Source organism: Pan troglodytes, chromosome 8, assembly GCF_028858775.2.
Source record: "Pan troglodytes isolate AG18354 chromosome 8, NHGRI_mPanTro3-v2.0_pri, whole genome shotgun sequence".
Lineage (NCBI taxonomy): Eukaryota > Metazoa > Chordata > Mammalia > Primates > Hominidae > Pan > Pan troglodytes.
In genome coordinates, this window is record NC_072406.2 from 20,944,436 (window position 1) to 20,958,049 (window position 13,614).

Below are 13,614 nucleotides of genomic sequence, written 5' to 3' on the forward strand. Positions count from 1 at the left end.
AACTCAGAAACAAAACAAAACAAAGAATTGGGACTTTTTTTTGTATTCAATATGGAGACATTAAAGACATTTTAGCAGAGGAGTGATCTAATCACAGCTCCACATTTGACAATGGATATGGGATGGATTAGCGGGCAGAAAGATGGGAAAAGGAGAAACTAGCCCTAGGCCATTGCAGGAACCCAGGTAAAAGGGGGCATCTAAGAGGGCAACTTGGAGAGATGGGGATGGATGTGAGAGAACTTGCAAAGGAGAATCAGGGGAACCTGGAAATTGACTAGATGAGGTGGACTGAGGTAGAATGAGTCTATGCTGGGTGACGGGGAAGCGACTCCTTTACGCTGCTTTCTCAAACACCCCTGGAGCCTCTTTGGGTATATCAAGTCCCGAGGAGGCAGTGTTTGAGAAGAGATGATAAACCGAGCTTCAGACATCTTGAGTTGCTGATGGGGTATCTTGATCACGTGGTTCAACAGGCAGAGAGTGGAGTTAGGAAGAGATATGCATGGGGGCGGTCTGCCCAGAATCCCCCTTGCAGTCATGGGAAGGCTGTGAGGTCACAAAGAGAGACCTTGACAGTGGAGAGCATGGATTTATCAATGGGGAATCCCATTGATTTGACAATCACCCTGCATAAGAGGTGGAAGGCAGAGAGCGCTGGAGCTGGACAGGGAGATGAGAAGGCTGTCTGAGAGGTGAGAGCAGCCTCCGGGAACACCTGTTTCCTGGAAGCCAAGCCAGGAGGCAGCTCAAGGAGGAAAGTGAAATGTTGCAGAAATCAGGGTTAAAGAGATCACTAGCTTTTAGAAGGAGGTGGATATTTTGACTTGGGAAAAGAATTTCAGTGCGATGGTAGTGGTAGGCATCAGACGGTTAGGGACAAAAGCACATGTTGGAAGAGAGAAAGAAGTCCTGGAGATTTGTCCTGGAAATCTTTGTCAGAGAAGAGACTGGGGTATTAAACTCATGGATGAGGCCAGGCACGGTGGCTCATGCCTGTAATCTCAGCACTTTGGGAGGCTGAGGTGGGTGGATCACTTGAGGTCAGGAGTTCGAGACCAGCCTGGCCAACATGGCAAAACCCTGTCTCTACTAAAAATACAAAAATTAGCCAGGTATGGTGGCCCATGCCTGTAGTCCCAGCTACTCAGGAGTCTGAGGCATGAGAATTGCTTGAACCTGGGAGAGGGAGGTTGCAGCGAGTTGTGATTATACCACTGCACTCCAGCCTGGGTGACAGAGCGAGACTCTGTCTAAATAAAGTAATAAATTAATAAATTGAGGGGGTGAAAGTGTTGCTCTCAAGTTTTTTAGATTAGAAGTGATGCAATCAAGTTATCAAGCAGAAGAGAAGGAGTGACTGGAGTGAAGACAAGGATAAAAGGTGCCAAAAAGGACCAGGCATGGTGGCTTACGCCTGTAATCCCAACACTTGGGCAGGCCAAGGTGGGAGGATCGCTTGAGGCCAGGAGTTTGAGAACAGCCTGGGCAGCAGAGTGAGGCCCTTGTCTCTATTAAAAAATAAATAAATAAAATAAAAGTGCAAGACTGATGGAGCCTAATGGCGAAAAATCCTCCAGGAGATGGGAGAGAAAAGGATCAGGAACAAAGGCCCTCTCCCAAGAGAGAGAAAAATAGAAGGAAAAAAATTCAGAAGTTGGGGTAAGGAGTGGGGTAGACAAGGCAGTGTCTGCACATAGCTGTGGCGTCTCTGGGTGTTTGATGTTAATGATGAACAGGGAAGTTGAGGACGGTCATGGCGGGAAGAGGCCAGGCCATCTACGGGGAGAACAGCAGGGCTGGGCAGGTTGGAGAGTCCAGGGAATTCCCCAGGGAACACAGCAGGGAATCCGCGGGAGATGACTGAAGGATGGTGGAGCCCTTGGGTGGACTTGGGTGAAGTTAGGGGCTTTCTGCAGGTGTAGTCTGAAATTTGGGTACCAGGGCACAGAAACTGGATGGAGACTGTGGACAGGCCTGGCATGCTGGGTGGGCTGTCTTGGGGCTGGGGGATTCCTACCTTCAAGAGCAGCAAATGAACGAAACTAGTGGGACAGGCCGGGAGTTCAGAAGAAATAAAAGTGCTTTCCATTTCTTCGCTGGAAGTAGGAGCGTGGGCAGCGGAAGCGTTGGGCGGGCATCCATGTCCTGGCTGCCTCTCCTGCCCTGAAACCCTCCTTGGGTTCTCCTGCCAGATTCTCATTGCATGACTTTTTTCTCTCGGTGAAAGATGAGAGAGTGACTCTCCCGAGAGACAGGAAAATCTGTCCCATTGTTTGTGCGCCCCTCTGCTCCTCTGCGAGGGATATCTGGCTTCTTTACGGCTCCTCTAAATAGACCATGTTTAATCATCACTGTCAGGCGGTGAGGAGCAGCCATCGGTGGCCTGGTGGCAGTTTATAGGCCCAGGGCCATATGTCCCAGAGTGACATGCAGGGTTGCAATTCTGCAATGACAAAGAACAGCTGCGGTGACCACAGCGTGAACCACGACTGATGACAATCTGCAGGGATTTTTGCATCAACCCAGCAGTGTGGCTCGCATAATGGGTGAGTGTATTTGGGTTCAGATTTAAAGCTGTGTACAGCGTCAAGGGATCATGTGAGTTATCCTGAGCAGGTCCACCTGAAGCTTTGGTGGATCCTATAATATTAAAAAAAAAAAAAAAAGCCTGGGTGCGGTGGCTCACGCCTGTAACCCCAGCACTTTGGGAGGCCAAAGCACGTGGATCACTTGAGGTCAGGAGTTCGAGACCAGCCAGGCCAACATGGAGAAACCCTGTCTCTACTAAAAATACAAAAATTGGCCAGGTGAGGTGGCACATGCCTGTAATCCCACCTACTAGGGGGAGCTGAGGCAGGAGGATTGCTTGAACCTGGAAGGTGAAGGTTGCAGTGAGCCAAGATGGTGCCACTGCACTCCAGTCTGGGCAACAGAGCGAGACTCTGTTCCCGCCCCACCTCTGCTGCCCCAAAAAAGGACAGCCTGGCCAATGTAATGAAACCCCTTCTCTACTAAAAATATAAAAATTAGCTGAGTGTGGTGGTGCATGCCTGTAGTCCCAGCTATTTGGGAGGCTAAGGCAGGAGAATCACTTGAACCCAGGAAGTGGAGGCTGCAGTGAGCCGAGCCACCACTGCACTCCAGCCTGGGCAAGAAAGTGAGACTCTGTCTAAAAAAATAAATAAATAAAAAGGAGCCGGTGAATGTGGACCAAGAGCATTGTGGTCAAACCTGGGTTGAAGTCCACAAGGTGACCTCTGGGCCTCAGACTCATCGTCTGTAAGATGGGCATGCTAATATGTGCCTTGTAGCATCATTGGGGAGATATATGTGATAGGCCACAAAAGGGTGATTATTCTACATACCTCACAGAAGTGATCACAGCATGTAGTCATTGTTGGTTTTTAACATTTCTCTCCCCCACTAGATGATGTCATCCTTGAAGGCAGAAACCATGTGTCCCCAGAAGTATGTTGGCTCTCAATAAGTAGCTGTTGAACAAATGAGTTGCTGGATATTCACAACTCACATTTGCTAAGCGTGGATGTGCCAGGTTCCGTGTGTGTGTTTATCTCATTGAATCTTCGTAACAACTTAATGAGGGATGGGGATAACAACTTATTTACAGATAAATAACAACTTATTTACAGATGGGGATACAGAGGCTTAAAGAGGTTCACTAACTGCACAGCTAGTTAGTGGTGGAGCGACCTCTTATCCACTCTTAGAGGGACTGGGAAAGCCTCCAGCTGAGGATTTGAATCTCAGGGGTGTTCACAGCCACTGTGAACCAAGATAGGGAAGATGTGTGGTGGCGAGCTTTCTTCTAACTCTCTTCAAGTAGCTTCTCCTACTACAGCTGTGCAAAGAGCTAAGGCCACCTGGCCCGTCTTGCAGGCCCGTATTAGGTAAAAAATATTCAAAAGCTGTTTACACACATGAAGATGCATTAGCGACCATGTACAACAGACGGCGACCCCACCAGGGAAGTTTGACTCGTGGTGGGGCTGGGTGGGTCCCAAGACCTGGAGTGCCTACAATGAGTTTTCTGCACCGAGCCTGCTGCTCTCTTGATTAATGGGACAGTGGAAAATTCCTCCCTTGGTTTATTTTTTTCCCTGAACTGAGAGCTCCATGTAGGAGCTGTGAGTGCCTCAGGGTGATACTTTCCCATTTGTCAGTACCTGGCGTACTCCACCCTCACCTGGACAGACGTCTCACGTTGCAGGAGGGCAAGGTGGGGATCAAGCCAGGCGACAACTCCCCAGGCTTAGGCCCCATTGCTCTGCGGGGGGCAAGGGCCCTGAGAATGTGGAGTTGTTATTTTCCAGGTCCCTCTGCTTTAGTCATCTTGCTGCACGGAATGCAAAGGCTCCTGTGGCAGGAACCGAAGCTTAGCACCCTGGGGTTCCCTGACGCTGAAGCAGAAGGTCCTGCCTCTGAACAGAGCCTCATTGACACCATTCCCGAAAGAAAGAACATTTTCTGCCTTTAAAGAGCTCTGGAAGTCTGTCCCCAGGTTAACAGTGGTTACCTCCATGGTGACTTCTACTTCTTCACAGTTTCCTTTCAGATGTTCTACAATGAGCATATATTGCTTTAGTAATCAGAGAAAGAAAACTCTAGCATGACATTAGCCTCCTGTGTGCTCACCAGATCCCTCTCTTTGGGGAAAACGAAGAAAATGGCTTCCTTTCTCCTCTGAGCACACCCTATCTCACTTCACACCCAGTGCAATTCCTGGTCCTGTAATTTTTCCTTACAGCTCCCACTTAAAACCAACCAACCAACCAACCAACCAACCAACCAACCATTCCAGCAAACAAATCTGATAATTGATCTAAAGTATTTATTGGACTCCTATGATGGGCTTAATCTCTCAAACTCCTGGATTTTTTTTTTTTCTAGACAGGATCTTGCTCTGTTGCCCAGGCTGGAGGGCAGTGGTGCAATCTCAGCTCACTGCAACCTCTGCCTGCCGGGTTCTAGTGATTCTCCTGCCTCGGCCTCCCAAGTAGCTGGGATTACAAGCGCATGCCAGCACACCTGGCTCATTTTTGTATTTTTAGTAGAGACGGGTTTTGTTATGTTGGCCAGGCTGGTCTTGAACTCCTGACCTCAGGTGATCTGCCTACTTCGGCCTCCCAAAGTGCTGGGATTAGAGGCATGAGCCACCATGCCCGGCCGGGATTTTTATTTATTTATTTATTTATGTTTTTTTTTTATGTATGTATGTATTTATTTAACTTTTTCTTTGTTTTTGAGGCAGTCTCTCTCTCTCTCACTCAGGCTGGATTTCAGTGGTGCAATCATGGCTCACTAGAGCCTCAACCTCCCAGGCTCAAGTGATCCTCCCACCTTAGCCTCCTGAGTAGTTGAGACTATAGGTGTCTGCCACCATGCCCAGCTAATTAAAATAAATTTTTTTTTAGAGACTGGGTCTTCCTATGTTGCTCAAGCTGGTCTTGAACTCCTGGCCTTAAGTGATCCTCCTGCCTTGGCCTCCCAAAGTGCTGGGATTACAGGTGTGAAACCACCACACCAGGCCCATGGGCTTAATCTCTTAAACAGTTTTTTGACTTCCTTTTAATCTTTTCTGCATATATGTAGAATCTTGCTTCTCCCGTCCTTGCTTTGGAATAATGCTGCTGAGAATTTGGGAATATTTTCCCAATAAAATAAATGATGCCATTTATTTTTCACCAAATGATAGGCTTTCTTGTCTACCATGTTAATAATTATTTTCTTCTTCTAGTGTGGTGACTCAGATGCTAAAATAAAAAAATTAAAAAAATTGTTATTTTCCTCCCATGAAATCCCTCCAAAATCTTAATTTTGGGCATTATGGTTGGGACTTTGCTCTGATAAAGAGACACCTAGAAGATGGGAGAAGTTAGGAAAGAGGTGGATCTATCTGATTTCTCTCCTGGACCTGCTCTTATTCAAATGTTTTCTTCCCACGCTGCTCCCAAAGTGAGGTCCTTTATGGAATCTGAGCTGTGCTTAGAATAATATGGAGATTAGCTTTCAGTACAGATACACACTTCACTTTAAAACTTATTTATAAACATCAGGAGGAATGATTTGCTTTGCAAAAAGATGCTTTGCTAATAATAAGAATTCACCTTAGGATACTTTATATAGTCAACTTCCCAGTGCATAGAAATGCTATGCAGCACACCAACATGGCACATGTATACACATGTAATAAACCTGCATGTTGTGCACATGTACCCTAAAACTTAAAGTGTAATAAAAAGAGTATAAAAAAAGAAATGCTATCATTACAAAAATTCAATATGAATTCAGTAGCATAGAATTTTCAGGAAGTAAGGCATACCTGCACGTGCCTGTATTATCAGGAACCCCAATGCCATGTTTTCTCTGGAGACTGTAGGACTATCTTGTCACCCCAACGGTGATGTCGCTGACAGTATTATGGAACTCAAATTGTGGTTGTGAGTGAGGTTAAGCTAATCAGCACTGAGCTCACAGCATTATTTTGTGTAAACCATTACAGAGGGGCTGTCTGATTCTGGTAATGCTAATTTCATCTTCTTATGAATGGGAAGTCAAGAGACTGGGACTCAATGTTGGTTCAGTCAATTCCTAGTGGCTGTTCTTGGGCTAATCCCATAGCCCTTGGATGCCCTTTGTTCATCTGTTTAATCAGAAGTATGTCCTAGAGAGTCTGTGCAGGTCATTCTCGACCTAATTTCCTCATTCTTTGATCACATTCAGCTATGTGGATAGGAGGCTGGGACTCTCTTGGGAGTTGCACAGGAGATTTTGGAATTTTACTTCATCTGATTACAGTTCTATGGGTTTTAAGGAATTTCACAGAACGCATAGAGGTAAGAAACAGCATTTCTAAAAGACAGTGTTGTTTCATGGTTACATACTTCCAGGAAGGATACGAAAAGCCCAGACTGGATTGACCCAAGATAAGGGATCATACATTACTGACATTCCCACTCCTCTTGCAGGACCTAGAGGGAAACTGAAGTTCTTCCGCCCAGACGCTGGACTGTGAAAACTCTAGGTCACATGTAGGCTACTGGAGATGAGGAGGCTTCTTTGCTGTGGCTGTTATCATCTTTAAGGTGCAACACTTCCCTTTTCAGCGCCTCAGTTTCCCTGTCTGTAAGATGGTTCATTTGTCAATTCTTAGTTTGACTCATGGAACACTTGTGCAAGGTAGAAGATGATTATTTTTTATTTTTATTTTTTGAGACAGAGTCTCGCCCCATCATCCAGGCTGGGAGTGCAATGGTGCAATCTTGGCTCACTGCAACCTCCGCCTCCCGGGTTCAAATGATCCTGCTGTCTCAACCTCCCAAGTAGCTGGGATTACAGGTGCCCGGCATGGTGCCCAACACAATGCCCAGCTAATTTTTGTATTTTTAGTAGAGATAGAGTTTCACCATGTTGGTCAAGCTGGTCTCAAACTCCTGACCTCATGATCTGCCCCCTTCAGCCTCCCAAAATGCTGAAACTAACAGGCGTGAGCCACTGCGCCTGGCCAGAAGATCATTATTAACTACACTGGGCTGAGGGAGATGCACTAGATGAAAAGAAAGACCAAGGAAGCTCCACTTTCATAATGAAGCAATTCTGTCTCACAGACAGATCTTGGGAGAAGGGATGAGGTCAGAGGCTTAATCATGAGTGATTGTCTTTAAGACTGAACCCCAAATCCCTGGTCAACAGCTTCTGGGAAAATGCCCCCTTTGCCCAAGTTACTGGTGACTGGATTTTTAGCCGAAGACTCCTGGAATTTCAGCTCAAGCTCAGCCTAGCTAACCAAGGTGTGAGCTCGTTCACATCCAGAATAGAACAGACACAGGCCATGCCTGGATATCCCCAGGGGCCCGAGGAACAAAGGACATCATCATTGTAGTAAAAAAGTCACCAATCCTTGGATTAGAAAAACAAATTATCCTGGTTTCTTAAAAATTACAATTATTTTGAATGCCAGGACCCTTTTTTTGGGGGGTGGGGGGGTGGTGCTTTTTCTAGGCTGGGTCATTTTTGTTATCACTGTCAACTCCTCTTTTTTTTTAACCAAATGTCACTGCTATCCTAGCAGATTTTCCTTGGAGCATTTTCTCCCCACCGACTGCCTTCTCCTCTCCAGGGTTCCTTCTGTAAGGTGCGTTTGGGAGGCTGGGCTCTCGGGGGCTCTCTGTGTCCCTGGAACTCTACTTCCCTGGGTAGCTCCCTCCCAGTGAGGCAAGACACTTCTCCGTAAGGCAACCTGCTCTGTCACGGAGCCATGGCCCTTCACTGGGGGCTGGGTGGGCTGTGCTGTGGTGGGCTAACCTGTCTACCTGGGCTTCCTCTTGGTAGTCCCCCAAGTGCACACAGAAATGAGGTAGGGATGGAGGCACACATGCGGGAGCCATTTCCTGGAAGGGCCCCATGTTTCACTCATTCATTCTTTTGCCATCACCCTCCAGACATGGATGAGCTGGACCTGAAGTTCTTTGTTTCTATTTTTTTTTTTTTGAGACGGAGTCTTGCTCTGTCGCCCAGGCTGGAGTGCAATGGTGTGATCTTGGCTCACTGCAACCTCTGCCTCCCAGTTTCAAGTGATTCTCCTGCCTCAGCCTCCTGAGTACTTGGAATTACAGGTGCGCGCCACCATGCCTGGCTAATTTTTGTATTTTTAGTAGAGATGGGGTTTCATCATGTTGGTCAGGCTGGTCTCAAACCCCTGACCTCATGATCTGCTGGCCTCGGTCTCCCAAAGTGCTGGGATTACAGGCCTCAAGTTCTGTCTTAGTGGAGAATTGAATTGAAAAAATCTGGTCAGACATGGTGGCTCACACCTGTAATCCCAGCTCTTTGGAAAGCTGAGGTGGGAGGGTCACTTGACCCAAGGAGTTCAAGATCAGCCTGGGCAACATGATGAGACCCCCCCACCCCAATCTTTACAAAAAAAAAAAAAAAATTAGCCAGGCATGGTGGTGCATGCATGTGGTCCCAGCTACTCGGGATGGGAGGGTTGCTTGATCTGGGAAGGTTGAGGCTGCAGTGAGCTAGCATTGCATCACTGCACTCCAGACTGGGTGACAGAGCAAGACCCTTTCTTTCTAAAAAAAGATTGGATTGTTATCATCCACCCTCAACCTACACAACCTTGAGGAGGAATTCTCTCTCCTCTTTTCTTCTCAATGTGGGAATCAGATATGGGAGAGGAGAGGAATCAGATATGGGAGAGGAGAGCCTGAGTGACAGGCTGATGGAGTCTAGAAAGGAGAACTCATGGGGTCCCCAATGGCTACGGGGATTTTCTACTTTGTAAGGGGAGTTCCAGAGCTCCTCAGAGGTGGTGAGGGTGAGCGCTGCTCGCTGGAAGGGCTGGTGCAAAAGCAGCGTGGGAGGGTGTGGTGTGGCTCAGGGACTCCAGCCTTCTGCTCTGAGAAAGGAGTTGAGGTACCTCCCTAAGCCACCAGCCCCAGGGAGGCAGAGGGAGTGGCTGGGACACCTCCCTAGCCGCCCACTCCCACTGGGAGGAAAAAGGGAGTGGCAGGAGGCACCTGCATGTGCCTCTTGCCGCAGGGGAGAAGCCAGAGACACCTGCTAGGGCTGCTGCCTCCCTCCCGGGAAGAGGGCGGAGCTGCTATCTCGAGCTGCTGCATGCCCGCCTGGGGGGCCCGAGGCTGGAGGCGGGGGGTTGGCGGGAGCTGAGAACAGGCAGATGTTTGCCAAGGTTTCAAGAAGTTGGGAGCAGATCTCAGGGTGGCAGATGCTGCCTTGGAGAACCTTGGCCAGAATTTTCTAGGCCATTGGGATTGCTCCTAATTTAGAAGATTCAGAATCTGGAAGAATGCACTTTTGGAAGGAGGAACTAGAGGCGAAAGAATCCTGTCCTCCACAGCGTTTTCCTCCAGCCTGTCGGAATTTGCCCTGTGGTCTAGCTTGTTCTCTCCCCCAACCCCACCTTCATTCTTCATGGGGCGTGGGGGCAATGGAAAGCGGAGGATTTGTCTAGTTTGTCCTGCCTGACCTTCCTGACCTCCCCAAGTGCTGTGAAGTGCTGTGGCCTTCCCGCTTGGGGAAAACTGGGTCAACTAGATTTGAAGAGAGCCCTTTGGCTCTGCATTGGTTAGGACAGCCCAGAGCCCAGGTGACTTCTGTGCTGGTGTTTGATGCTCCATGTATGCACCTCACCCCATGTGGCTTATCACGTCCGACATCTGATGTTCTTTAGAGTGCATGTGTGTCAGTTGGCTAATACGGGACTTTTTTTTTTTGGTCCAGAAGTTGAGAACTCGGAATAAGCCCCTTTCTACCCTGAAACACTTGTGAGCAACTGTGCCAATCAGTGTCAAATGCCAGCCAAGGACTAGGGAAAGAGTGAGCTACCTAAAGTCTGTTTTCTTCTTTTAGTTCCCAACTCATGCTGACAGCTTGGGGATTTTCAGTGACTCAACAAACAAAACGACAGACAGAGCTCCCTGAGTGGGTTCCACACCACCAGCCATCATCCTTCTCTCTGGAGGCGTCAGCCGACCCTGAGACACCTGCAAGAGCCTCCCAGTCCTCTCAGAAATATCTGTGATAGTTAGGGAAAGAGACTAACAGAACAGAAATTCTGCTCAGTGAGAGAGGGAGGTCCCATGGAAGCTTCTATAAGCCAGAATCTTAAAACCATTTCATCTTTGGCTTCCTAAAACAACAAACAAAAACAAAACAAACAAAAATAAACCTCCTATTTGCTGGCTAAAGACTCACATCCTTAGCATATAAAAATAGAAAGCTTTTTCTTGATGTTTGTTTTAGGAAAAAGTATTCTTAATTTCCCTGTAGACCCCAGGGAACGGGCTGCTTGAAGTGAGGCGCCTCCAGGGTGGGAGAAACTCCTAAGGGCTACAGGGATTCCACATGGAGCCAGGCAGGGTACCCAGCCGGCCAGGGCCAAGGAGTCATCCCTGAAGACTCTCCCTTATCCCCGGGAGAATCTCAGACATCAAAGGCAACTCACCTTAGGAGGGAATCAGATCCCTAACTGGGATCAAATACGGGAAGAGGTTCCAGTCCAGGTAGGTGAAACTTATCATCCTGGCCATTATCTGATGCTGGCAAGAGGGAGCCCTGAGAATCACCAGGGGGCATTCCCCACGACGTTCTGGGAGCTTAAACCCCGCTGACTGCGCAGCTGGGCTTTCTGCAAGTCATAGTCATAACGATGGATGGACAGTGGCAGCCCCTCTCACCCCCACCCCCATCGTGTCCTTTCTCTCTAACCATAGATCTGTACCATCTTGAAGGAAGGAAACAGGACTTTGACAGTTCCCAAAACTCTGATCTGGTGAGATAATTTCATGAGTTTATCATGTTCAGGTGTGGTGGCTTGGATGGCATCAAAGCTGAGACGAAAGGTGTTAATTTGAGTGACAGCGTTTACATGCCCATATTGTCTCCATAGCCTCGGCCGCCCTAGGCTTATTTTCTCTAGAAACACAAGTTGGAAAATACCCAGGCACGGTACAACAAACTCCAGCCATCTTCTCTCTTCTTGGCTTTGAACTGTGCCCTTGGCAGACCTTACCCCCTTCCCCAGCGATGGTCACATCTCCTCTTCCATCTTCTCTCCCTCAGTGGGAACTCGAGGGAAACAAACAGGGAGAACATGAGGTCCAGCACCTTCTTAGGGGGTGCTCTCCAAAAGCCCAGGCTTACAGAGGCTCATGGGAAGGCAGTGCTCAGGACGCCACTTAGATTCCTTTACCCACTGTGGGAGGCGTTCCGGGTGGAAGCCCAGTCCGGGGAAGGAGCCTTGTGGGAGTGTCACAGGACGAGCGTTCTTTTTCTGGGTGGGCTTATCATGAGACCCCTGAGGCAACACAGCAGGGTCCTGGGCCATCAGAGCCAGAGTGTCTCTTTTCCCAGCACAACAGGCATTGGCTATAGCAAGGCCAGTGTTGGGTCATTCTTTCTGGCGGCAGCTAGATTTGGCGATCTTGAGGAACGTTGGCTCCCTGAGTTCCAGATGCTGGTATCCCACCTGAAGCATGGTGTAACATTTCGGTTGAGTGCAGAGTTTTAAAAATTTTTAATTTTTTTAAAGTTTTATTTTATGTTCAGGGGTTCCATGTGCAGGTTTGTTATATAGGTAAATTGTGGGTTTTGGGGGTTTGGCGTACAAATGATTTTGTCATACAGATACTATGCTCTCACCCACCATAGTTTTTTGATCTCTCCCTCCTTCCATCCTCCACCCTCCAGGAGGCCCCAGAGTCTGTTGCTCCCTTCTTTCTATACATGTGTCCTCAAAGTTTAGCTCCCACTGATAAGTGAGAACATGTGGGATTTGATTTTCTGTTCCTGTGTTAGTTTGCTTAGGATAATGGCTTCCAGCCCCATCCATGTGGCTGCAAAGGACATGATCTTGTTCTTTTTAACAGCTGCATAGTATTCCATGATGTACATGGGCCTCATTTTCTTTGTCCAGTCTGTGGTGGATAGGCACTTAGGTTGATGCCATGCCTTGTTATTGTGAATAGTGCTGTGCTGAACATGCATGTGAGTGCAGTTTTGGGGGGCAGACATGTCTGGGTTCCAATAGCAGCTCTGCCACTTGTTAACTAAGAGATCTTTGGACAGTCACTTGGCCTCAGTTAGCCTCAATGTCCTCATCCGAAAGTGAAGATAACAGTATCTCACAGGGTTCCTGGAAGGATTGGAGCAAACACGGAGTCCAGTTCTTTGCATACTGCTTGGCATTTAGCAAGCACTCAATAATGACTAGCTAAATCCCTAATCCCCACTCTCCCTGCTGGAAAACCTACCTGCCTCCTACCTCCTTCGTCTGCAAGCTGCTGTGAGGGGATCCTCTAGGCTGGAGGTCTGAATCTACCTGCCCACTGTGGAGGAAATGATGAGGGACCCCAGATATTCACTGGGGAGGGAGAAGACGCAGCAGAAAACTTTCACTGTCTCTCTTTTTATTTTTATTTTTTGCTGTTTTCCTTATAGTCCCTTGAAACTTGGCAACTTGGCATGCCAGTTTTTTTCTGGAAGGGCAAAAGATGTTATGAAAACCATTGAAGGCTATTTCCCTTTTTTAAACTAAATTTTAATTTTTGTCTAAGTTATGGAAGTACACAGATGAAAATATCCAAACTTTATTGCTGAGGCTTAAGAAAGACAGCAGTTCCTTGCCTGGAACTTTGCCCACCCTCAAATCCTGATACCAAGAGGAAGCTACTTCCACGCTTTCAGTTGTTTCTTGAGATAGTTCTCTTCCTGTCTCAAAACCGTGTGCTTCTATTCCCGTACTTTGATTTTTCAGTTTTTTTATACATGTGAACTTTTTGTTGTGATTAGGGTTGCCAGATTTAGCAAATACAAATACAGAACACCCAGTTAAATTTGCACTTCACATAAATGATGGCTACTATTTTAGTATAAGTATGTCCCATGCAATATTTGGTCCATACTTATAGTAAATAGTTATTTGTTGCTTACCTGAAATTCAAGTTTAGGTGAGAGTCGTGCATTTTATTTATTTATTTATTTTTTGAGACAGGGTCTCACTCTGTCATCCAGGCTGGAGTGCAATCGTACGATATAGGCCCACGGCAGCCTCTATCGCCCAGGCTC

At 47.5% G+C, this 13,614-nt stretch overlaps 1 long non-coding RNA gene across 1 annotated transcript; it reads left to right on the forward strand.

Annotated features, from left to right (window-relative positions):
* The first annotated feature begins 596 nt into the window (after positions 1-596).
* On the forward strand, positions 597-12,514 carry LOC107976910 (uncharacterized). Its single transcript, XR_001721221.3, has 4 exons — positions 597-695; positions 2,362-2,549; positions 6,990-7,106; positions 10,399-12,514. It is a non-coding gene; the product is annotated as an uncharacterized LOC107976910 (long non-coding RNA).
* Positions 12,515-13,614: the final 1,100 nt, after the last annotated feature.